Source organism: Muscardinus avellanarius (assembly GCF_963383645.1).
Source record: "Muscardinus avellanarius genome assembly, chromosome: 9".
In the NCBI taxonomy this organism is placed as follows: Eukaryota; Metazoa; Chordata; class Mammalia; order Rodentia; family Gliridae; genus Muscardinus; species Muscardinus avellanarius.
The window spans coordinates 6,091,976-6,118,861 of record NC_137795.1 but is presented as its reverse complement, the minus strand read 5'-3'; the positions used below and the strand labels follow the sequence as shown (position 1 = coordinate 6,118,861).

General features: G+C 43.9%; 1 pseudogene across 1 annotated transcript; it reads right to left on the bottom strand.

Moving 5' to 3' along the window:
* Positions 1-14,701: 14,701 nt before the first annotated feature.
* On the bottom strand, positions 14,702-14,963 carry LOC308267146 (U6 snRNA-associated Sm-like protein LSm5; annotated as a pseudogene). The gene has a single exon. The product of its transcript is annotated as a U6 snRNA-associated Sm-like protein LSm5 (transcript).
* Between the last annotated feature and the right edge of the window lie 11,923 nt (positions 14,964-26,886).

The following is a 26,886-nucleotide window of genomic DNA, read 5'->3' as shown; positions in this document are numbered from 1 at the left end:
CTCAGACTGATAAGATGTTCCAAACATCCACCGCGAAGGAAGAGGGCCATTTGCAGGCCCCTGCTCCGTCTCTGCAGCTCGCACATGTTTTCAAACATAATTTCATGCCTGCTTTCTGACAGCTCATTAAACAAAGGCCTCTTGGTGGCTATATTGCTGGTCTCCCTGCAGAGAGTGTAACATATTTACGGCTCTTGCAGATTGTAGGCTGCTGGCGCCTTCTCTTGCCCACAACCTGCCTGCCAACTGCTTATCAGTCTCCCCCAAAGGTGACATCGCTGTCGTTTGTTTAGGTAGCATGGTCCCGGGTTTGACCCTTAGAGGCCAGCTGCAGCGTGATTAGGAGCCGCTCCTGCGCAGGCTAGATAAAGGAAATCAGGGGCTAAGGCAGCGCGGCTGCTCAGGAGTCCCGCCAGGCTGAGCCTCCCATTCAGGAGCACGCTGGCAGTTCGTTAGCTCGACAGCTGGCAACGCGCAGGCCTTGTGGGATTTCTGCCTCAGAGAAAGCAAACAAGGCTTCCAGAGTGTCGAGGAGCTATCTGGGGCTGTGTACAAGGGTGATCAGCGCGGCTGCTCCTAATTACCTGCCTCTTGACTGACATTAAACCATCATTACACATCCGAACCCATAAAAGCCCTTCTGAATGCAGCACCTTATATTTAATTTCTATCCCGTCCTCTTGCTTTTGCCAAAAGCATTTTGCTGGGGTTCTAGGGGGAGCGATGAAGACATCTTGGGTGCTATGAGCGGCTGTGGGCTGCAGCCATCTGCCATTTTGTGAGCTGACAAACTGGTAACAGGTTTCTGCCACTGCAGTCTCTTGGGGTGTTACGTGTTTTCCACTAAATGGGAAGGGAGAGAGACAAGAAAGGAGAAGAAAGAAAAGAGGTGAGGAGAAAGACCAGCTGAGAAAAAGGGGGTCTTAGTGAATTCCGCTCTTAGCTGTCACAGGTGAATGGTCAGGCTCTAGGGACAGGACTTTGTCAATGCTTCGAAGACCCTTGGTCCCTGGATATGCCTGTGTTGTGCTCTAAGATTGGATTGGCATCAAAGTAGGTCCTAGAATGAAACATGACTGTGTTTGTCTCTGGGCAGACGATGACAGTGGCCATTGCATTTCAAGTACCGTCTATGAATGAGGCGATGCCTTAAATACTTTCTTCTAGAACACCATTCCATTTAATACGACATGACTCGAGCAGGCAACACTAAACCCATTGTACAAATAATAAACTGAGGCTCAGATTGACTGAAGATCTTCACTAGGCTCCCAGCTACCAACTAGTCAGCAGTTGAGTCTAGGTCTGTTGGTTTCCTTCCTTCCTTCCTTCCTTCCTTCCTTCCTTCCTTCCTATTTTTGGTAGTGTTGGGGATTGAACCCAGGGGCATTCTACCTCTGAGCTATACCCTCAGCCCTATTTTTTATTCTTTATTTGGAAGCAGAGTCTCACTAAGTTTCGGAGGGTCTCACTACATAGCTGAGGCTGGCCGCGAACCCTGATCCTCTTGTCTCAGCCTCCCAAGTACTGGGATTATAGACCACACCTGGAGGTCTGTTGGCTTCTAAAGTCCCTACTCCCAACCTTTTGCTAAACTGGCCACTACATTGGTACAGAATTTTGGAATTCCTTGTTGCTAAGTCTGTTTCTGCTCTGGAAATTCTCAAACCCCAGTGCGTTTGACCATCCAGCAGAGAGGGAGAGGCAGTGAACGCCAGAGATTCCCAGACATCTAGTATTAGGAAGGACCCCTAGGCAAAGAGTTAGCAATCTTCAGTTTCCCCTCCCCCTCGTTTCCCAGAAGCACCCTGGTTGCTTCTGCGCAGCAGGGATGGGGGGAGGGGGACTTGAGCTGGCACTCTGAGAAAAAATTTCCTAACCTGAGAGGGGTCTCAGCTGCACCTCTGGCCCCGGTGGGTGCTCCAGCACCCATTGAATGAGAGAGTAGGCGCTCAATCAACCCACAACAGCGAGAGGCATGGTCTGTTCATCCTCTACCCTGTGTGTGACTTATTTAAAGCTGCGTTGACACCTCAATACTCTCTCATCCTTTTGGAAGGAGACAGGGAATAATTCTTAAATAAAATTTATGTTTCTAATATGCCCCGAGTGCCAACAAGGTGAAATCCTCCTCCTGTGGAGACGGCCGAGCCTTTCTGACCTCCAGCAGTTTCACGTGAAGGCAGCAACAGTAGACCTATTGTTTCCTTGAATGTTTACAATAGGATTATCCTTGCTCAGAAAGCATCCGCGCATGCACGTTTGCTAGTGATATATGTAAGTGTTGATATCTATTACCTATACACATTATTTGCCACACTGCTTATAAATCATGAGAACACGTCCGTTCTCTGGGTACGGCCCATAGTTTTGTATGCACCGTGGTTTCTGCAAACTGACCCGTAGGCAGCTAAATTCTTTGTGTGTTTTATTTTTGTGCATATTATTTTGGATAAATCCTAAAGGGGAAACTATCGTTATCTCTATTTCATGGAAGAAGAAAATGAGCCCAGAGAAACAAAGCAACTTTCCTATGACAGCAAAACTAACATGTGGCAGAGACAAGATTATTTATTTATTTATTTATTTACTTATTTATTTTTATTGGTACTGGAGATGGAACCCAGGGGCATTCTACCTCTTAGCTACAACCCCAGCCCTATTTTTTATTCTTTATTTTGAAACAAGATCTCACTAATTTTGCAGGGGCCTCACTAAGTAGCTGAGGCTGGCCATGAACCTGCGATCCTCCTGTCTCAGCCTCCCAAGTACTGGAATTACAAGCCTGCGTCACCACACCTGGCTGTGACAAGATTTTTAATAAGCTCTGTGTGAGTCCAAAGTAAAGTTTTAAGAAGTGGTGATTTAAAAGCTGGCCAGAGCTGGGCGTGGTGGCGCACGCTTGTAATCCCTGCGCTTGGGAGGCTGAGACAGGAGGATCGCACAGGTTCGAAGCCAGCCTCAACTACTGAGTGATGCTCTCAGCAACTTAGTGAGACCCTGTTTCCAAATAAAATATAAAATCGGTCTGGGAGTATAGCACGGAGGTAGAAAGCCCCTGGGTTCCATCCCCAGTACCACAAACAAACAAACAAACAAAAAAAGCAGCCAGAAAAATTACTGGAAGGACATAATGGTGGTTATTAACTATGGTTGCCTTTGAGAGATGAAATTTTTATTCTTTTTGCTTTTTTTGCATTTTTAAGTTGTACAAGTTTTATATTTGTAGGAAACTTTAAAACACACACACATGCACACACACAACACATACACACAGAACCAAAGAGCCTGCTATCTGGCTAAACTTAATTATTGTTAATTCAGCAAGAGATTTTTGTTTTAATAGTTCGTTTGAATATGTGAGTTTTTGATCAAATAAACCACAACAGAACACAAATTAGGGCACAGCAGGACTTTTTCCTAATTAAAAATATTCTCATCACAATAAAGCTAGATTATTACTAGTGGAATGAGTTTGGGTTTGATTCATGGCACCAGAGAATGGAATAGTATTTGCTCCCAGTTAAAAAAAACCACCTTTTCCAGAATCTTATGATTGCCTGGTGTTTAAAACAGAGTTCGGAATAGAGTAAAAGGCTCCGATGTCTTTTCAGTACTCTGCGAGGCCATAAAGAATCTTCTGCCCTATTATTCCTGACCTCCTTCCTCCTGCCCTTGCTTGTCTCCCAGGCAAAACCTGGAGAATTCACACCTCATTGCTCATTTCAGTAACCACTGCTTCATGCATTCCCCGAACCAGGCGCAGGGCTCTCCTGAACACTGGTTACCAAGTTGAGCTTGATTCCCAGCAGGGAGGTACGTTGAGTATGTTCTATTATCTATTTCCTTTGCCAGTGAGGAAACAAAGGGGCTGAAGTTGGTAACTGACTCGCTCAAAACTTCCGCTTGGGCAGAAAATGGCAGGAAAGTGCCAACCTGAGCTAGCTGAGCCTATGCTCAGCAGTTCTTCAACTGAGCTACCTCCCGGTGGGTCTTTGGGCTGGCGCTGTTTGTCAGCAACACTGCGGTAAAGAATATGATCCTTTGATCTCATTTCAAACTTTGTATTGTAGAGCACATTTTTCTTCTTCTACTTCCCCAGGGCCCTACGCATTGCACCTGTGCAATGGACTCCACACTCACACACACACGCACACACGTGTACACACACACACACACACACCCGTCACGGCTCACTTCTTCCTCTGACCTCCTTCCTCCTGCCCTTGCTTGTCTCCCAGGCAAAACCTGGAGAATTCACACCTCATTGCTCAGGAAAGAAAAAAAGTCCACCGCCTTTGACTTGGAAAGTTCACTTCTGAGAATCCACCAAGAGCAATGATTCTTTTTTTTTTTTTTTTTTTTGGTGGTACTGGGGTTCCTGGAAGCCCTTCTACCTCTGGGCTACACTCTCAGACCTATTTTATACTTTTTTTTGGAAACAGGGTCTCCTGAGCCAACGCTTCGTTCGCACCTGCGCGATCCTCCTGTCTCCGCCTCCCAAGCTCAGGGATTTTAAGCGTGCGCCACCACGCCCGGCAAGCAATGACTCTAAGTACAGAAAGAGCTTGGTGCACGACAATGTTCATTCCAGAGTTAGTTACGATAGTAAAAGGGATATTGATGACATAAATTGTGAGTTAATGGTGATAGGCATTACAAATGATGGCTGCAAAAATTTTCAACATGCATTTTATATTGTGAGATCAAAATCAGGACAGGATATAATTTAAATAGACAGTGTGAAAATCATGTGCATAATATGTGAAAGATAATTCTCCAGAGGCAATTAAGTTTCAAAACTACTACTATATACGGTAGCACGGGCAATGTTTTTCTTCTTTCTACTTTACTTTTTTGAGTTTTCTTGAATGAAAACATCACTTTAATAATGGAAACAAAATTAAACTCTGTTGGGAAAATGCTGTTTTACTTCCCATGGATTTCTACAAACCTCAGAATGGTATGCCAGTGACTATTTCCAAGAGCGACACAAGAGACAAACACAGTGTTGTTTTCTTTCACAGAGAAGAGTTGATGCGGCATGTCTGACTGTTATCCTTTGAAAGGCCTGCTCAAGAAGTTGGTCTGTGGCTGGTGTCTGGGAATTTAGATTTCAGTAGGGCCCCTGCTACCATTAACTGATAAGAGTGGCTTACTACATCTAAACCATCAACAATATGGTTATGCTGAACACCTGCTTTCCTTCCGAGAATTTGGAATGGGGGTGCGTTGTCACGCAGAGACTACGTGAGTGTCCCCCAGTAAAGGCTCTGGGCACTGAGTCTCATAGAAGCCTCTCTGACTGACATTTCACACTTCCCCTCTGCTGAGTGTATTTCATTTTCCTTCCCTGTAATAAAACACTGCATCGACTGTGGCTATATAGTGTATCCTGCGAGGCCTCCTAAGGAATCATGGAATCTAGTGTCTAGAGCCCTCTCAACATAATAATCTTGTGACTTTAAAAGTTTATTCTCTCTCTATCTTCATCCTTAAAAATTTAAATATACAGAAGCCACAAGATGGTGCTTTTCTAAGATATTATACTAAACCCACATAACTGTAATGCTAGGGGAAAAAACTGTCCCATATGTGTGCAATTCCTTTGCAGATAAGAAAAGAACACTAAGAACAAGAGAAGCGATATGTCCCCTCAACACCAGACCCCGGGACGCCTCATCCTTCAGGTCCTCTTCTGGAACACAGTCCTCGTTCATGAGTGGGAGAGCATGAAACAGAATGGGAAAAGAATGAACAGAATGTGGAACCAGAGAAGAGTGATCGAGATGCTGGTTGCAAATCAGCTCGCAATGCTAAAGTGGACTTTCCGGCATTACTGATATGAGGCTGGAACAGGAGCTCACGCTGTGTGGTCCCTGCTACAGACTCAGCTACTTAGTATAAAGAAATACTTGCAAAAGGTGAACCCGAGATTGAAAGCTGGACCAACTAGGTCTTTGTTCTTTGGGTTGGTAGTTATCCTCAACGGTTGAACATAATAATCTTTATTAGTATTTATCCCTTGAAAATATGCAGGTCCCAACCCAGGTTGACTGCAGTAAAAATACACGTCTCAGCCTAGGCTGATTGCGAGATGAATTGAATTGGTGTCTCACTAAGTGGGTAAGTGCTGGGATACACTTTCCTGGTTTTCTTCTGCAGGTGAAGAGGGAGAAGGTTGTAGGGAGGGAGAATTCTTAGAAAGCTGGGCAAGGCTGGGCTGGGGAGTGTAGCTCAGTGGTACAACACTTGCCTAGGATGGGTGAGGCTCTGGGTTCTATCCTTCCACCAAAGCAGGGAAGGGGGCAGATTTCACTAAAACACTGGGAGATTTCAATAAAAATGTCAATATCTTACACATCACAAAATTTATTCATAAATTTAGAAACCTGACGATTTTTGCTTTTCACTCAAAACCTAAGGGGAGGATATTGTTTTTATGGATCTATGCTGCACTTACCATAATCCTGTTCATTCAAGGGGTAAGATCATTAATCATGTAATTAAGAGCCATTTATGCATTTTATCGAAAAGCTTAAGAAGAGGAACACAGCAAGTGTTTAGAGGACACACACCTTTTTGTTTCCAACAGGAACCTGGTACAGGATCCGCACATGGGGAGTACTCAGTATATTTATTTTGTTAAATTGATGACCTGGTGAATCCTGGTTGTGGCTTAGAGCAGCATGTGGTATTGCGTCTCACAACTTACTGCCTCTCAACCGCCAACCAAGAATGAGAGATAGAGAGAGAGAGAGAGAGAGAAGAGAGGAGAGGAGAGAAGAGAGAGGGAAGGGGGGGAGAGGGGAGAGAGAGGAGAGAGAGAAAGGAGAGGAGAGAAGAAGGAGGAGGAGGAGAAGAGGAGGAGGAGGAGGAGAAGGAGGGGGAGAAGGAGGGGGAGGAGGAGGGGAGGAGGAGGGGAGGAGGGGGAGGAGAGGGAGGAGGGGGAGGAGAAAGAAGATAGATACCTAGTGGAAAAATAAAAAAAGCCCTCAAATGCAGCTGCAGACAAAAGGTATGGGGAAGAGTGACCTTGTCCCTGTGTCTAGTCTTCAAGGTCAATAGTGAGTTGACAAACTCCTGGAACTTCAACCAATGCCTGTATTAGGCAGCTTGTGCTGCTGTAACAAAATACCACAGACAGGGTGGCTTAGACAACAGAAATGTATTTTTCACATTCTGGAGCCAGAAGTATGGGTAGCAGTGTCAGTTGCTGGTGAGGGGACCCCCCTCTTTCTGGCTGGCAGAGGCTGGCTTCTCACTACATCCTTACGCGGCCTTTCCTCCCCACTCAAGGTGGTGGTGGGGTCTCTGGTATCCCTCTCACTTCTTACAAGGACATCACACTTATCAGACTAGACCTCTATCCTTGATGAGTTAACAGGAAATGTGTTCTCAAAGGCCCTGTTTCCAGACACAGTCACATATATGAGGTTAGGGTTTCAACACAATAATTTGGGCAGGTGGAGGCACTGCTTAGTCCACAATAGACTCCAAACTGAACTGGTCTGGATGTTCCCTATTTGATGTTCAGTGAAGCACTTGAATTCTTTTCCTAGTGTCTGTGCCAAGCACTGTGAGCGCCATTCAGAAACCAAGTGTCTACAGTTCACAGTCTGGGTTCTTTATTTCTCTAGAGTTTCTCAAACTTTGTTTCTCTCTGTTAAATCTTTTTGTTTTTCTTAAGAAAAAAAATCTATGCAAATAAAACTATTGTCAAATTAATGTTATAATTTTGGCCCAATAACCCTGGGAAACTGAGCCACAGCCTTTGACATCCAAATTGTCCTGTGTGATACTGACACCTTTGGTAACTGCAGAAATGTGTTATATTCACACAGGTGGGAAATTGGTTCGGGCTGGGAACACTGATGATATAAATAGCAATTGGCTGATTTGTCTGTTTTACCTAAATAAATCACTTGAAGTCAGTTGTCTTGTGGTAGTACAAATCAGACTGGGGTTATGTTACCCCGATTTCAAATATGGGCTTATCTTTTAAAAATGGCACATTCTAAAAAGAGGCCCAACTGCCACTTTAACCATATTAAGTTACCTTAATACAAAAGTGGACAGACAAAATACACAGTGCTGAAATGCTTATTCTTTGCAGGAAGAAAATAAAGGTGTTTATAATTGATAAAAAAGGATATTAGAAGCTGGGCATGGTGGTGCACTCTTATAATCCCAGTACTTGGGAGGGTGAAACAGGAGGATCCAGGTTCATGGCCAGCCTCAGCTACATAGTGAGGCTCTCTGCAACTTAATGAGACCCTGTTTCAAAATATAGAATAGGCCGGGTGTGGTGGCGCACGCTTATAATCCCCGCGCTTGGAAGGCTGAGACAGGAGGATGGCACAGGTTTGAAGCCAGCCTCAGCTACTTAGTGAGGTTCTCAGCAACTTAGTGAGACCCTGTTTCCAAATAAAATATAAAAAAGATCTGGAAGTATAGCTCAGAGGTAGAAAGCTTCTGGGTTCCACCCCCAGTACCACCAAAAAAAAAAAAAAAAAAAAAACCCAACAACAACAACAACAACAACAACAACAAAATATATATATATATATATATATATATATATATATATATATATATATATAGAATAGGTCAGGCATGGTGGTGCACTCTTGTAATCCCAGCATTTAGGAGGCTGAGATAGGAGAATTGTGGTTCACGGACAGCCTCAGCTACTACTTAGTGAGGCCCTTTGCAACTCGGTGAAACCCTGTTTCAAAATAAAGAATAAAAAACAGGGCTGGGGGATATAGCTTGGAGATAGAATGTCCCTGGGTTCTATTCCCAATACATAAATAAATAAATAAATAAATAAATAAATAAATAAATGAATAAAATTGAGCTGGGGATGTAGCTTGGAGGTAGAATGCCCCTAGGTTCAATCCCCAGCACTACAAAGAAAAAAAAAAAAAGAATATTAGAGGGGGAAAAAAGTCCAAACTCTGCCTCTCCCAAGACCACTCTCCACTAATTCTAGACTTGACTAGAGGACTTGATTAGAGGAATAATATATAACCAAAACTAATCAACAATTAGTATTTTCATCAACCTTAATAACTGAGGGTTAAATATATGCACACACTTAAATATTTACACAGTACCTACATCCTTTAAAACTATCAACTACAAAAAAAAATTTTCCTATAAGGGCTATTTTTTTCCTTAATTTGCATCCCTGGGTCTCTTCTGTTGGTGGATATTGGTAGCAATGATGAAAACATGGTCCAATAACAGTTCTGGAGAGAAAAGAGACAGCCTCCTTCCCCAGCAGTCTCCTGCCCAGGGTCAGGGCCCTCAAAGGAAGAGGCATCTGCAGAGTAAAGGACATAAAGGACGGCATTAGCATCTTAGCAAGGGCTACCCAGGAGCACCGGAAGCAGCTGCCAACTTCTTTCTCTCTTCCTGGGACTTTCTGATCTTTCTCTCATGGCCTCAACACTGGAAAAGCCTGGCCTCCCCTCAGCTCAGAGTTCCACGCTGGCCTCAAAGAGCACGTGAGGAAAGCACAGCCCCTTTCATTCTATTTGGAAAGATCAAAGCACTATAAATCGGTGTTTTATTAATTCATTCATTTGTTTATTAATTCACTCACTTTGTGTTTGGCAGTTGCTTTGTTGATGGCAACCACCCTGCGTTGAAAACGAGCTTCTGGAATACCATTCTGGCTTGTGTCCATTCCCTCTGAGAAGAAAGTTCTAGAATGACCCCAGGATTCCTCCTTTCCTCTCAACCCTTGATTCATAAGCCATTCTAGGAATTCTTGTCTTTAAAGAAAAAGCCATGCCCAAATCCAGTTCTTTTACATAATTGCAAAAAAAAAAAAAAAGAGTTACTCTGAATGTATGAGATAGCTATATTTGGGCAGAACTGAAATTATTGTGTTTACTTGTTGGGAACGACAGGCATGAGGCTGGGTCTGTGCGTCCCTGCATCAACCAACGCCTGGACTTTGCGAAGGGGTCCAGGCGGATCCAATGGCAGAAGGCGACGCGCAGACAGGATCTGAACTTTCAGCAGCTTTCCCCAGCTGAGGAAAGTGGCGCCTCGGGTGTGAAGTAGGATCTGAACAGGCACAAGCCGCATGTGGTCTCTCGGGTCTTCACCAAATGTACATGTATTTCAAAGGGGAAATCATTGGGCCATCCCAGTATTCAAAATTGGACGAACTTTTTAACCATCAGACTTTATACTCCAGTCGGTGGATGAGAAATATTATATTATCTGGTGATGCTACTTAATTTCAATTTCAAGTTCCTGAACTCCTAGGATCAATTGGAAATATAACTTTAGTTATTCTTGGGACTTCCTTCCCAACTCAGAGCTATTTCTAGGTTCCAGAGTTTTAAACAGAGTCAGGGCAGGGGTGGTTACTTATGATTGTTCTGGTTGCCCCTAAGACCCCTGATTCCTTTGGTTTCGTCCTTCAAGGCCACACTTGAGGAACACCTTTACTTATGGCTCCCAAGCTTTCCCCCTGAGACTTGTCACCTCCCAGGGCAGCTCCAGGGGGAAGGACTCTTTCCTCACTGTGTGGACACGCTGGCTTCTAACCCCCTTGCATCTTTTGATTCCAAAGCTCCTCCCTACCTACTACATTTAAAAGCCACCCCCTTTTCTTCTATAAATTCCTTGAATCTATAGCAACCAAACAGCAAATACATCTTTGCTAGAGGCTCTAAGAAGGGCTGTTGATGGAAATAGTTACAATCTATTTTCCTCAAAGAATAAAAAATAAAACAAACAAACAAAAAACCCAGAACAGTGAAATTTCAACATGAAAATGGTCTGAAGGTAAGTTTTTGGCCAAATCCCTTATAGGGCTCTCATTTTTCCCATATTCTGGGTACAAGAAAAAAGTAATATGATTTTGATAGTCAGAACCAATTGGGTCTTATATAGAAGACAGTTTCAAGAAGAGTTGTCCAGAATGACTCTTGGGTTGAAAGGTTACTTCTTGGAGACTGAGTTTGAGTATAAACACGTTGAAACATTCTCTTTTAAATGTATCCAAATTTGGGGTTATTTCCCTCCAACCTAGTCTGCGTATTATAATGATTTCTGTTAGCTAGCATTTTGAACTTAAAACCCTATTTCTGACACACCAGCGATGTAATCAGCTACAGGCAGCCCCAGTCTTTGAATATGTTGCTTGCCAACGGATTGTTTGCACATCTGTTTTTATTAAATGCCACAAAACAATAGTGTAAACTGCATGTGTACCTTGTGTGTATGTGCACACGTGTGCATGTGTACCTTGTGTGTATGTGTTTGTGCACACGTGTGCATGTGTACCTTGTGTGTATGTGTTTGTATACATACACGTGTGTGTATGTGCATAGAGATTTCAAGTACTTCACAACATGCATGGTTCTTTTCTCTTTCTCCCTTTCATAGCACTTTATATTTATATTCATATAATATTTATATGATAAAACTAATATGTGCTGATGTATGTTTAGGCAAACTCAGGAAATAAAGCATAAACATATTAGTTACCTGTAACCTCATCACTGCTCACGTTGGCTAGAGATCCTGGCACTCTTTTTTTCTATGTTTGGAAATTGTATCCATCAGCATTCTTGCAGCCATAATCTAAATATCTGACCACCTCACTTAGAGGAAAGAAGATCTATTTTCAGACGGATTTGAGCTCATTTCAGTGGAGCTGGGGACCAGGGGTCTGGCGCTGAAAGATCAGTGCCCCTCACATCATGAACGCTAGAACAAGAGAGGGGAGGATGAGCTACAGAAATATCATCTCCAAGGCCGCACCCCAGGGATCCCTTCCTCCAGCCACACCAACCAGCCTAGGCTACCACCCAGCTAATCCATTACAGAGCATTATCCACTTCTAGGATTATAACCCTCATGGCTCCACTACATCGACCTTGAATATTAATAAATGAGCTCTTTGGGCGACATTTTATATCTGACTATAACAAGAACGCATATTATTTCTCTTAATAAAAATATTACCCCATTATTCAATGTGAGGAAATATCCTTTATTTCGCCTGGTACTACAACAGAAGTAAAAAGATGGCTGGGTTGTTTAAGAAGGCAGCATGGCCCTGCTTCTGCTTCTCTGTGCTATACTCTGGTTGTCCCTGGTTCCATCTCTCTGCCTGTCCTCTCCCACCACACTCCCATGCTCCAGAACTACTTGGCTCTTTTCTCATTCTCCTGATTAAAACATCTTCAGGACAGCTGATCCTGTGTGAGGCTTGGAAAGAAATCCGAGTGATGGTAGTCATCGACAGGAAATGACAGGTAGCATCTTATCACCTATCCCCAAATTATTTTTAGGGGATGTTTATTAAGACCAAAGACTCCCTTAATTGTTCACCAGCTCTACCATGATTCCCAACACCCTTCTCCCCAGCCCTGATGGCTCCCATCTTTGCCGACTCCTACATCCCGTACACAGGGACCACAACAGCGATCTTTCGCACTAGGTCCCTGGTCTCCCAGGATCAAGACCAAATGTGCAGGTTGCCTTCCACCTGCCCCTTTCACCTGCTCTACCAAGCCTTGCCGCTCACATACGCTGCCACAAGCAGGCACAGCTGCTCTCTGCCCCTGTGCAGCCCTCAACATGGCCTGGTCCTCATCTGAGCTCCTCCCATCTTCTCAGTCAGGGCCACTCCTCTTCCCTTAGCGCCCATCATGCTTTGAATGTGCCTCCGAACAAAAGCACATGCTGGAAACTTAGTCCCCAGTGCAGGGCGTTGGGAGGCGGGGCCCAAGGAGAGGGCGCTGGCCTGAAAGGCTGCAGGCTGCATCTCTCCTCTCCTGTACATTTTCTTGCCCTCTGCCTTTCCCGATGGGACAAGAACCCTCACCACCTGCTGGCACCTTGATACTGAACTTCCAGAACCATTTCTGTTCCTTGCAAATTTTTCAGTCCACGGTGCTCCGTTGTAGGAACACAGAATGGACCCAAACAGACCAACTCAGCCTTCGCATGAGCCTTTGCTTCTAATAGACACTTCCCCGGTACCCCAACCTGCCAGGTCACAAACAACTAGAAATTATTATCATCCCCACTTTAAAGAACGGAAGAGTGAGTCTTACAGTTATGCAATGTCTCTGCTGCCTGTTCTGATACGAACCCAACTGAGCCACAGCTTAAATGTCATGGTCTACTTTTCAACAAATTTTCCTCTCTCTCTCTCTCTCTCTCTCTCTCTCTCCCTCTCTTTCTCTCTCTCCTCTCTCTCTCTCTCTCTCTCTCTCTCTCTCTCTCTCTCTCTCCTTCTCCTTTTCTCTTCCTCTCTCTTTTCTTTGGCAGTACTGAAAATCGAACCCATTCTACATCTGAGCTACACCTCCAATCCTATTTTTTATTTTTTATTCTGGAACAGGGTTCATTAAGTTGCTTAGGGCCTTGCTAAATTGCTGAGGCTGTCCATGAGCCTGTGCTCCTCCTGTCTCAGCTTCCCAAGTCCTGAGATTACAGGTTTGTGCACCACGCCTGGCTCTCACATGCATTTCTCATAATGACCCCTGGAGGCATCAAAACATCAATAATACAACTCTTTCTTCTTCTTTTTCTTTTCTCTTTCTTTTTTCTTTTTTTTTTTTTTTTTGGTGCAGTACTGGGGGTGGAACCCAGGGGCATTCTACTTCCGAGCTACACCCCCAGCCCAATTTTTTATTTTTTTGCTTTGAAACAGGGTCTCACTGAATTGTGAGGACCTCACTAAATAGCAGAGGCTGGTCACGAACTTGTGATCCTCCTGTCTCAGCCTCCCGAGTGCTGGGATTACAAGAGTGCGCCACCACACCTGGCGATACATCTCTTTTGTAAACATGAACACTAAGGTTCCTGGTCATGGAGCTCATGAGGGAAGAGCTTATCACCTGATTTCCAGATTCACACTCTCCCCACATTCCCTGCAGGTGTATGCTAAAGGGAATTATTATTTTTTTTATGATATTGGGGATGGAACCCAGGGGCATTCTACCACTGAGCCACACACCCCCGCCCGATTATTTTATTTTTTTATTCTTTATATTTTTATATATATTTTCTTTGTATATTTTTCTACTTCCAGGCTATACTCCCAGACCTATTTTATATTTTTATTTGGAAACAGGGTCTCTTAAGCCAGCGTGTCTGGCTTCGAACCTGCGGGATCCTCCTGTCTCCGCTTCCCAAGCGCAGGGATTACAAGCCTGCGCCATCACGCCAGGTGCTTATTCTTTATTTTTTTTTTTTTAACAGTTAACCAGAACACTTTTAGTTTTTTTCTTCAAAGATCAAACTCTTTTCTTCTTTTTCCAAGATAATCATGATTAACTTAGAAAAATGGTCATACATCTTCAAAGCATTTCCCTTTAACGGGAAACTTAGCTTTATAGAATCTAAACATTAAAAGGTAAAAAAAAAAAAAAAAAAAAAAATTCTAGCCGGGCGCGGTGACCCACGCTTGTCATCCCCGCGCTTGGGAGGCTGAGACAGGAGGATCGCACGGGTTCAAAGCCGGCCTCAGCTACTTAGTGAGGCTTTCAGCACTTAGTGAGACCCTGTTTCCAAATAAAATATAAAAAAGGTCTAGGAGTATAGCCCGGAGGTAGAAAGCCTCTGGGTTCCACCCCCAGTACCATTAAAAAAAAAAAAAAATCTATTTTGTTGCCATCATTAGACAAAATGGAATCTAGCAAAAGTCAAGGAAACCCATTCATACTTCAGGTCCTTCTCCAGGAACCAGCATTGTTATGTTGTTGCCATTTAGCAAAATCTGATCTAACTTAGTGATCCTTCTTCCTTCTGGTGTGATTTCAAATTCTGTTACATCTTCCAGCACCATACTGACAAAGTCATCAGGTCCTAGACGTGTACCAACAATTTCTTTATTGCGATGTGAATTCTTGATCCGATACACTTGTTCACAAGCTCCAGGGCAGCAGCTGCGACGGGTTGGTGGTAGCGTTAGCCGCCATGGCTAAGCCGGAAGTGGCCTGCCTTATTCTTTATTTTGAAACAGGGTCTCACTGAGTTGCAAAGGTCCTCACTAAGTAGCGGAGGCTGTCCGGGAACTGCGATCCTCCTGCCTCAGCCTCCTGAACGCTGGGATTACAAGCGTGTACCACCACGCCCTGCTTATGGCAGAGAATTATAGAGTGAGGGGCTGGAGGGTGGGTTGCCACAGACAGGGGAGCTGTCCAGATGCAGGCCCAGGCCTCTATAGATTTAGCAGAAGTGAGGGGCCAGCATTTACTCTGGGACTGGCTTCTGCTCCCCATCTTTTGCCTTAGATCAGAGTCAGCAAACACTTTTGCAAAGGCCTTACCAGTAAAGACTTAGGGTTTGCAGGCCAGGTGATTTCTGATGCACATACTGAACTCAACTCCACGATACAGCACAAAAAATGCAAAAGACACCACAAGAACACCTGAGCCGGGCTGCGGCGTCTGAAGAGACGGCTTCTGCAAGAAGAGGCCATGGGCTGAAGCTGGTCCTGGTCCTGTATTATGTGCCACCCCTGCTCTAGGCCATTCTTAAGGAGATAAGCAATATAAGGATTATGGGGTAAGTTGGCCAATTCTAATTGTACAGGAGAGATTAGAGACAGAAAATAATACTGGGTTTGAAATACTCTTTATGGTAGAGAGAATCAGGAAGTTCCTTTGACTCCCTTTATTTTATTATTATTATTATTATTTGTGTGTGGGGGGTACTGGGGATGGAACCCAGGGGCTTTTCTACTTCCAGGCTATACTTCCAGACCTAGTTTATATTTTATTCGGAAACAGGGTCTCACTAAGTTGCTAAGAGCCTCGCTAAGTAGCTGAGGCTGGCTTCGAACCCATGCAGTTCTTCTGTCTCAGCCTCCCAAGAGCTGGGATTACAAGCATGAGCCATCATGCCTGGCCTTTGACTCCCTTTAAAAAATTCCCTTTTAGCCAGGTGTGGTGGCGCATGCTAGTAATCCCCGCGCTTGGAAGGCTGAGACAGGAGGATTGTGCAGGTTCAAAGCCAGTTGAAGCTGGCTTAAGAGACCCTGTTTACAAATAAAAATATAAAATAGGTTTGGGAATGTAGCCCAGAGGTAGAAGGCCCCTGGGTTCCATCCCCAGTACCAAAAAAAAAAAAAAAAATTCCTTTTATATGTCGCCTCGAGGCTGAAGTTGTCACAAGTTAGAAGTACTCTGGTCCTACCAGTTGCTGAGTTCCAATGTAAATTGAATTTACAACCTTGCCAATTCTCTTATGAGAAAGTTGGGTATCAGTGGAAAAAAAGAGACTTCCGGAGCCCAAATATGTCTGGTGTGTGTGTGTGTGTGTGTGTGTGTGTGTGTGTGTGTGTTACTGGGGATTGAACCCAGGGGCATTCTACCTCTGGGCTACCACCAGCCCTTTTTATTTTATTCTTTGAAACGGAGTCTTGCTAGATTGCTGAAAGTCTCACTATATTGCTGAGGCTGTCCTCAAACCTGCCATCCTCTGTCTCAGCCTCCCAAGTGCTCAGATGAGCCAGTACTCAAATGATGCTGCTGACTCTTAATCCCAAGCCACCCTTGTTGATGTTCTGAACAAAGTGTACAGAGAAAGGCTTCCAGTGCAATTGGTATAGCCTAAGAATTGTGGATACAATTCCCAGAATGCCCTGCTCTTGGTCTGTTGTATGCCACTATAACAAAATACCAGAGGGTGGGTAATTCATAAAGGCAATTCCTTACAGTTCCAGAGGCTGGCACGGTCAGGGTTGAGGGATGACATCTAGTGAAGGCCTTTTTGATGCGTCAGCCCATAGCAGAAGGTGAAAGGGCAAGAGAATATGGGGCGAGAGCCTACCTTGTCCTTTGGATCAAGAAACCATTCCTTCGATGACTAACTCACTCTCCCAATAGAGGCAATAAGAATCCACTCATGAGGGCAGAGCCTTTGGGATCTAATCTCCCCTTACAGGTCCCCCTCTTAACACTTTGCACTGAGGACTGAGCATGAAACGCATGAACTTTAGGAGACAGGAGACAAGCTCGAACCCCTGCACATCACACTCTGCAGTCACAAGACGCTGACTTCCCCCAAATGCCCGTGCTTTCCAGCCCCACTCTTTGCCCCAGCTATTTCCTGTGTCTGGGCAGCCTCCTCTGTGTTCACCAGGCTACTGTTCACTCCTGCAGGCCCCGGCTCCCGTCATTTGCTTCTCAGATTTTGGCCCTTCTGCGAGAGCCCAAGTCGAGCTTTTATTCGGTAGTCAATTTGGTATCGGCAACCTATATAGACCACACATAATTTGCTGTAACAGTGATGAATCTCTTCAGTCTAAAAAAAGCATCAGCAGTAATAAAAAGACAGTCTAAAAGTAGGCAGATATATTCTATTCATAAAAAGGGGGTATTACTTCAGGATAAAGTTAGTCAAGTTTACCAAGATAAAAAGTACTCTGGTATATTTGCTAAGGATAAGTTTGTTAAATACACACACACACACACACACACACACACACACACACACACTCACTCACTCACGTGGCTTAAACACAAACGAGTTTGTTCATTCACATAAAATAAATTCCAAAGTAGAAAGTACAGACCAGATATTATCAGAGACTGAGACCCAGGTTTTTGCTCTGTCTTTATTGATATGTGACTTTGATTCTTTTTTTTTTTTTTTTTTTTTGGTGGTACTGGGGATGGAACCCAGGGGCCATCTACCTCCAAGCTACACTCTCAGACCTATTTTATATTTTATTTGGAAACAGGGTCTCTTAAGCCAGCTGAGGCTGGCTTCGAACCTGCACAATCCTCCTGTCTCAGCCTCCCAAGCGCGGGGATTACAAGTGCGTACCACCACACCTGGCTGACTTTGATTCTTAAAGAGAAAGATGGTCCTTTCCAGCAAAATAGGAGAAAGGAGAGAGCCAATAGAATGCACCTCCCAGTCAAGTCAGCTCCCTTTAAGGAACTCTCTTCTGCAGAGTCACACAGCGCTCTCCTGCCCACTGGCCAATCACACGGCCATCCATGTTGAGCTGCAAGAGAGTCTGGAAGCAAAGTCTTTGAATTGGACATGTGCTGCCCCTATTGAAAACCGGGTCTCTGTTACTAGAGAAGAAAAGAAAAGGCAGTATTGGAGACTATAGGGAGACTGAAGTCACTTGGTTATTAGAAATGTTGGAGGATGGGACTCATCATATTTGTGATCTACACGATCTGGGATAACTGTAGGAAATGCAGATGAAGAGTGACACGTCAGAGCAAGACTGATAAGGAAGGACGGAAGCACAGGCTGCCAGAGAAGGCTCGGTGTAACCACTACTGCCAACGGAACATCTGCCCACTGAAAGCAGGATGACATATAACAATCGTACCTTTAATTTCATTTAAGCAGAGCTTTGTGGTCACCTGCTGGATAGCTGCGTGAATTGGGGAGATTTGCTTTGCTTAACAATAAAGTCAGCTAGCTCTGAATTTATAAGCCAGCGTAGTCCTTTGGATCTCAATATCTATCTTCCCTCCTCTCTTGTCCTCCTCCTCCTTCTTCTCCTCTTCTTTTTCTTCTATTTCTTCTTCTATTTCTCCTCCTCCTCCTCCTTCCTCTCTCTCTCTCTCTCTCTTTCTCTCCCTCCCTCCCTTTCTCCTCTTCTGTCTCCTTCTCCTTCTCCCACCTCCAATAGTAGGCAACTTGGGCTACAGCTATTATTTAACAAATGGAGCTAGTCTTTAGAACTACTATTTGCTTTGTGGGAGGGGATCTTAATTCTGACTGCAGAATTACACCGCTGTCAATGGCTCTATGAGAAAATGTCTTTTTCCAGAGCCAAGGGGGTCCAAATACTATTCAGACATAGACCAAGTAGCCCAACATTTGGTGGTAGGCCTGGAATTCATAAATGGATACCCAGAATCTCAGGGATAGTATATTTCCTTTGCAGGAAGTTTTAGCTTAATCAGTACTTCTTGAAACGTTGCCACCCACAATTATTCCATAATTTGGACAAATGTGGCTATATTCCAAGAGGACCTATAGAAATTTTAAAAGCCACGTAAATCTGTGAATTATTTCTAAAATTGGGACTTGTTCAACAACAGCGACAACAAAACAATATCCCAGCCGCTGGACGTTCATAGTTAACGATGTTGGGAAACAGACTCAGGTTCCACTTGTTAATTGTTCCAGCTACACATTTATTTATTTGGCCTGGCCGATATGTGTAAGGAAGGAGAGACAGGCAGTGTTCTTCTTTCCTTCACTTTCCTGTGATCCTGTGCCACATGGGCAAGGAAATTTAACCTTATGAAGCTCTGCAGGTAAATAAATGGAAAAAAAAAAATCCCAGACCAATTTTATGACCTGAAATATCAACTAAATAGTTTTCAACAAATTTCTACCACCTGGCTATATAAGAATTCCTTTAAATTTGGTATATGCTTTTCCTTTCTACTTCTGGCAAACATCCCATAAATTGGCCATGGTAAAGAGCCAAATAGAAGAAGATCGACCATCTTGATCACATTTACGATCACAGATTCAACCAGTTCATGAAGAAATAAAAAATGCCTGCTTCCGGTTTGTATTGCACAAACTTTTTCTTGGATTTTATAAGACTTTTGAAACCTTTTCCCTTCCCTGTAGTAGAAATTACCCAATCGGATGCAAATGGATTTATTTATTTTTTCATACTAAGATCAAACTTCTCAGATGTGTTACAGATGCGATGAATATAATACAGAAGTTTTGCTAAAAGTTTATGAGTTTTGCTAAAGGTTTATAGGCTGGTAACAGCATTGAACTCAGGAGCCACAGGCAGATGCCTCTTTCTAATCAGTGGGTACATCCAATAAAGGTTAGATTTTCCCTTTTGTCTGAAAGAAGTTGTGGCCACCACTATTGTTGGTAAATAATAATAATAACAATAATTAGACACAAACAAGAAGCTCTTGATCATTAAAGTGTTTAATTTTTTTTAAAAGTTTTTTTTTTTTAATACTGGGCATGGTGGCCCATGCTTGTAATTCCAGGACTTGAAAGGCTGAGACAGGAGGATTGCAGGTTTGCAGCCAGCCTCAGCTACTTGGTGAGGCCTCCACAACCTAGTGAGACCCTGTTTCAAAATAAAGTATAAAAAATAGGACTGGGGGTATAACTTAGAGGTAGAATACCCCTGGGTTCAATCTCCAGTACTGGAAAAATAATTTTTATTAGCATATTATAATTACACATAATAGTGAGAGTGAGATTTGTTGTTATATATTTGTACACACATAACATAACTTGGCTAATTTCATGTTTAACCTTCAAGTGTTTTTTTGTTGTTTGTTTTGTTTTGGGTATTGGGGATTGAACCTAGGGGCATTCTACTCTGAGCTATATTCTCAGTCCTTTTTTTAATTTTTTACTTTGATACAGGGTCTCACTGAGTTGCTGAGGGTTTTGCTAAGTTGCTGAGGCTGGCCTCAAACTGTGGTCCTCCTGCCTCAGTTTCCCAAGTTCTGGAATTACAGGCATGTGCCACCACACCCAGCCTCAAGTTTCTTTTAATGCCATCTGTTTAATATGCCATTCTGATTTTTCCTGACCTCTCTTGACTCACAGTTGGCGTCGGATTGACAGTCAGTGAGTGGTGGCACGCCGTGGCACGATCAGAGCTGTCCTCCAGAACTCAGCCAGTGTTCCTGGAATGAGCCTCACAGCACAGTGTTGTGGATTCCAGTATGCTTGGTCGAAAATCTTTACTACAGGTTTGTCTTGGGAAGAGCTTCAAAAGTAGGCTGATGGGATCAGAAGAAAGAAAGAAAGAAAGAAAGAGAGAGAGAGAGAGAGAGAGAGAGAGAGAGAGAGGAAGGAGGAAGAAAGAAGGAAGGAAAGAAAGAACTGTGTATTCCACTGTGTATTCCACTCAGAAATGCCGGCCCCACAACTTAGAGACAGCCTTGGTCCTTGGCATGGCGGAGACAGAGCTCCACCAGCAAGCTGGCGCCACATCTGTGCACAAAGACCTTGGTTGTAGAAGGAGGGCGGCTTGGCGCGCTCAAGATATTAACTTGACACTTTTCATCTTCATTCAAATACCTTTGGGGAGAAAATCCTGAGCCAACCCTGAATAATAAAACGGTCATAAAATGAGAGTCATTATCATTCAAGTTTCTGGATTTGATTCTCAGAAGAGAAAACGCATAGGACGTGCCTTTGAGGAAGAGCCAACATCCCCAGCTCCACCTTTGTCCTCCTGCCCCCTCCTCTTGTCCATTCTTTGATGTTCCTGGGGGAAATCTTTTATAGGGGCCAGATCCTCTCCCACTGCTTTCCCTTGAGCAAGCCCCCCATTCCTGTGCACTCTTGGTTAAAAACTCCTCCCACGTCTTCTGTCCCACCCCTGCACTGAGCTCCAGAGAAAGAGCTCCTGTGTTTTTAGGATCCATATTCCGCTGGATCCGAAATGCCGCCCTAGCCATGTTGCTACGGTCAACAAAATGCTCGGAATTTTCTTAGTAACCTTGGGGACGGTGACTTACCCCTAGCCCAGGTTTTTCTGAGAACTGGACAGGTAAGTAATAGAGCAAAGAGAATCCTACACTCTAAAAGAATGAGCCAGGTGTGCTGCGGCGAGGCCTCCCTGCCCCGGCGCCTGGGTTTCGCTTACCTGCTGCCTTGCTTTTCCAAAGGCAGTCGACATCGGCAGACCCAAGGCTACCTGAGCTGGAAACAAAGGAGGCTGAAGTCTTAGTTTCTGTTAATAAGTTTCACCATCTGTAACCCATACGCAACAAAGAGCAGCAGATTTGGGCCTTGTGATTCTGCCAGACTCCCCTGCTTCCTGTGACCTGGTCCCTCTTGCAGTTCTGTGTATGAATTCTCTTTCATTGGAAAACTGAATCCTGTACATGGACAGGTGATTTATTTATTTATTTATTTATTTATTTATTTATTTATTTATTTATTTATTTGTGGTACTGGGGATTGAACCCAGAGACATTGTCCCTCCAAGCTACACCCCAGCCCTTTTTTTGTCTTTTTATTTTTGAAACAGGGTGTCGCTGAGTTGCAAAGGGCCTTGCTAAGTAGCTGAGGCTGTCCGCAAACTTCGATCCTCCTGTCTCAGACTTCAGAATGCTGGGATTATGGACAGAAGATTTAGAGAATTCAAGTTGTCTGAAAAGAAAAAAGTGTACCTTCTTCCTGCTCCAGTCTCTCCCATGCCTCTTCTTGGAAGCTACAATTGTTAAGTGTGTGTGTGTGTGTGTGTGTGTGTGTAGAGATTAATTTTTAATTAATTATGATTAATTTTATAATTATAAATAATTATAATTAATTTAATTTATAAATCATAATTAATTTATAATCTCTATACATATATATGGATTTATGTATAGAGATTAATTTTTCTTAGCAGAATGGTCAGAATGAAGTAGTCAACCTGCATTGATATGAAAAACAGAAGAGATAGTATGGGACTATTGAACATCATTCTGAGCCATCTATGTGCCAACTTCATTGGCCCTAAAACACTCATATGTCAAACTTTCAAAATGAATTCAATATATATCATGCACTTTTTTGGCTAAAGCTAAAACCAAACATCAATCATCTTTCCTTATAGATATGATTCATCCCCCTTCCCAAAGGAGCTCTCACATAGTGTCAACCAACATCGAACATGTAATTTATTATTATTATTATTATTATTATTATTATTATTATTATTATTATTTTGGTGGTATTGGGGTTCCTGGAAGTCCTCCTACCTCCAGGCTACGTTCCCAGACCTATTTTATACTTTTTTTAAAATTTGGAAACAGGGTCTCTTAAGCCAGCGCGGCTGGCTTCGAACCTGCGTGATCCTCCTGTCTCCGCCTCCCAAGCGTGGGGATTACAAGTGTGCGCCACCACGCCCGGCTACATGTAATTTAAATTCTGGAAACCTGCTGGTTCCTCTTAAGTTTTCCATTGAGCTTTTGTTGAGAAACTCTTTCTCTCTGACCATGTTGAGGGGTGATATGGAGGAGCAACCTTCAGCCTCATGCACACAGTTTGGTTTCCTTCTACTTAGCCAGAACCCTAGGTTAGGAACTCTCCGTTTAGGAATCCCAAATTTTGTGGGTCATGGGCCGGATTCTCTCCCCTAGAAAAGGCTTTGGAGTCAGGCAAACACAGAAAAGACTGACACCTGGGACTGACAGACAATGTTTACTGAGAACTTTCATTGCCAAAGCACTATCCTAAAATGTCAGCTGTGATACATGCACTTCCAAACGCTGTGAAATAAGTATGTCTATCATCCGTGTTTTACAGAGAAGTCTTGCAGTGGTTAAGCAACTCGCTCGGCACTAAAGTTCTCTTCTCCAGCATACCCTGACGGGCTGCTTGTCACTTCTGGGCCCAGGCTTCCCCTGGGATCACTCCCTCAGACAAATGAGTCTTGACTCCCACTCCCAACATCCACCAAACTCACCAGCAGCCCCTATTATTTGCCCTGCAGGGAAGGCTTTCCTTCCCTCTCCATCAGGGTGGATCCCAGGACTCTGAGTTCCACAAGCAATCTCCTGACATCTGTTCAAGTCTTGACAGATGGCTCTGGGAGTGAATTTTTACATTTGACATTTTTGTGCCTTTTTTGTTATTTATTTTTATAACTTGTGCCTTGTATGAGATCAGAGGATCTTAAGGACCAGAGCTGGTTTGTTACTTTTATTATAATTCCCATGGCATTTCACCCGTGCGGATTGGCCAGCTATGTCAGAGAATGGGTGCTAATGGACGGAGGTGTGGATGTGACCCACTGAGAAGTGGTTTTCAAACAGCCCTCTCACACACGAGGGAATCTTCTTGCACTTTGGAAATCAGTGTAAGATACCTCATCCTAGCTTAGGAGGTGAGTAACACAACAGAGAGAAAAGGAAATGCCTCACTCCTGGGAGTGTGGGCTGAACTTGGGCAGCAGATTGTGAACAAATGCTGCTGCTGGGCTCAGCATCATTGATCTTCCTGGCATGGCTCATGCTACCAGGAATCCAGACAGACATTCTGACTCCTGACTTGCTGCTCTAGGGATCTCCAGGATCCCTAGATCTAGAGATATCTGTCTTTGAAAGAACATGGATCTCATGGATTCCAGGCACATTTGACGTGTGCTCTCAGAATGCATTTTGAAGGAGCTGCGACCAGTCAGCAGACTGTTGGACCATCACCTCCATCTCTCGTACTTTTACTGTTTAATATTCACCATGGCCTTGCTGGAGCAGAGCAGCAGCTGGCCATGGTGGTCTGAAGAGCTGAACAGGCTTCTGCAGCCGGAAGCAGTCGAAGGACCCGAGAACCCCGCTGACAAATGCCGATCACAAACAGTACTTGGCCGTTATCACTGAATTTGGGGTGAATGACTTTATCCAACCCAAAGCTTTAAAGTAATAAGCCACATTTAGGTGATTATACGTGAGATAAGAAAGCAATCAGAGAACCCAAGGACTGGGGCAGCTGGTTCTTCCATTTCCTTCCTTGGGTGCATCACCACCCCTCAGTCCTCCCAGGAAAGTGAGCATTCCCTGTCCTGTTTAAACACAGATTAGTTAAAATGTCTACTGGGACAGCACAGTGCACTTGGCACCACTTTGGAGAAATACCCACACCAATGTTCTTTGTAGTCTTTTAAGCTCTTGGGAACCAAAAGCATTGCCAGAGAGGGAAGCAGCGGTGACAGATGTGGGTACAGGCTGTACCCCCTGCCCTGTGGCCTGTCCTCTCTCTCGGAGATGCTCCTGCAGCACTGATTTTGTTTCTGACTTGTGTCTTTGTTCAGTCGCTCCATTGCCCTTCTAGTAGAAGAGAGGAGTCTGCAGGTGCGGGTGTGTGTGTGAGAGAAGGTGTAGGTAAAGTTGCAAACTCGGAGAAGTTGGATGTGTCAGTTTACAGATTTGCTTGATACCATCACAAGAGTCCCTAAGGACAACCGGCTCTGGCCCGTTGCCTAGATACGGTTAGGTGGACAGTAGGGTTGTCACGTGCAGACCTCTCTTGGAGCCAAGGATGCACTTACCCCTGTGTGCATCCTCCTGTCCCATCCTCCACATAAAGCACTAGGAGGCCACATCTGAATGCTCGTGCTTTCTCTGGTTGTGAATTCCTGAGAGCCCTGTAATGTGTGGGCTGCTAATCTTTCAGGAAAAAGGCCAGTTGCTTTAATGGAATGAAACCCAAAGGAAAATAATTTCAGACGCACATAATATTTTCCCAACCTGCCAAGAAACCAAAGTTCCTGTGGTTTTCAAAAATGAGACACCAAATATTGGGGGGAAAAAACCAAGTGTCTGGTCTTTCTCCCAAAGAAGCTGTCTTGTAAACCTTGGCTCAGTTATTAAACCAGAGAGGTCTGATTTTTTACCGTGAGGTATTTTGACCCCTCAATTGCATTTTCTGCTACATCCTTGCTGTATTGTTTGTGCACAGGGGTCTTTTGTTAGGATAAAGAAAAATGGGTTAATGGAGGGGTCTTGAATTCTTTTCTTATGTGCCTAGAGTCCCTATAGGATAAATTTCATTGCTGCTGCAATAAAAGCAGTGCTGACTTTAGGTTTTCTGGTTCAGTTAAATATCTTTAATTACTTTCAAACTGAAATAAAAGGAGTTAGCGATGTAAAACTTGGGGACACTTATAAATATATGCATAAGCCATCTTTCGAGTATTAGAGGGATTCCCGAGTCTTGTACTGCTTTCAGTATCCCCTAATCAAAACAGATCCTTGTTATAGCCAACCTCAGTGTTGAGCATGCACTCTGGACACAGACCAGAAGGTAGATGCCCTATTTCAGTTTTTCCCTCCAGAGCCAACCCTCGTTCTTAGGAGACACGGTGTCACTTACCAGGCTGAAGACAGATTCCAAATACTAAGGGTGTTGGTTTTCCATTACGTATAGACAAGACCATGTGCCGACAAAGGCGTAGCATCCACACGCAACGTCCTGTTCATCCATCTCACTGGGAGAGGACTCAGCGGATATGGTCAGGCTATGCTGCATGTGCAATACTACAAAAGAAAGTCACTGTCATAAAAATCCATACCCAGCCAGATCTGCAAGAGCGTTGGATGGTCTTGAGCAAGGGTACGACCCGCGGCTGGTGAAGGGGGACGGGTTTACTTCTTAGCCCATTGGCTTCATACTGGGTGAGAATAGCATGTTCTAATCACAGTTGGACTCTTTTGGGTTTGGGGACAAATATCCTGGTCCACTGAAACATGGCTTTTATTCCCAGAACAACTGTGTCATAGATCCTATCTGTTTTCCATTTAACTTTTCAAAATCCAGTGCTTATTAAATGTGGTTTCAATCTGAAAATCTCTCCGATCTCTCCTTGACTCCAGAGTGCAGAAAATGGAGCGAATCCTGGAACAAAGCATTCTTCTCTCTGCTTTCAGAAACCTTGTAGATGCAGGGTGTAGAGGGCTGGATGGCAATATTCCTCTTGCTAGATTCTTCTAAACAAATAGTTGTTTTTTGAAGCACCACGCATAACAGAGGCCAGGTGCCAACCAGTCACCATCTTTCATCAGCTGAGCTTGCTGCTCCTGATTTCCTCAAAACCCCAGAACTACATACACAGAGAATCCTGCCCTCCAGTAACTTTTCCAGTCCTGGTGTTGAGACTTGAGTTCTCCTTGGTTTCCCCTTACAATAAAATGATGAGTTTGAGTTTTGTCCTTACAGGCTTGTTTTCAAACTTCTCCAACTAGCACTACTTATTGGATTAAGTTGATGATACCATCATTCTTTTTTTCTTTTTCTAAGCACCAATTCAGTTCCCTTGGTAAGAGAAACCTCTCCAGTTTCAGAGTTTATCTAGGTCGCTTTCTCACTGGAGCACTAAAGTTCTATGTGGAGGCGATCGAGGCTCAGTGTCACCGTAGAGACCTAGGCAATCAC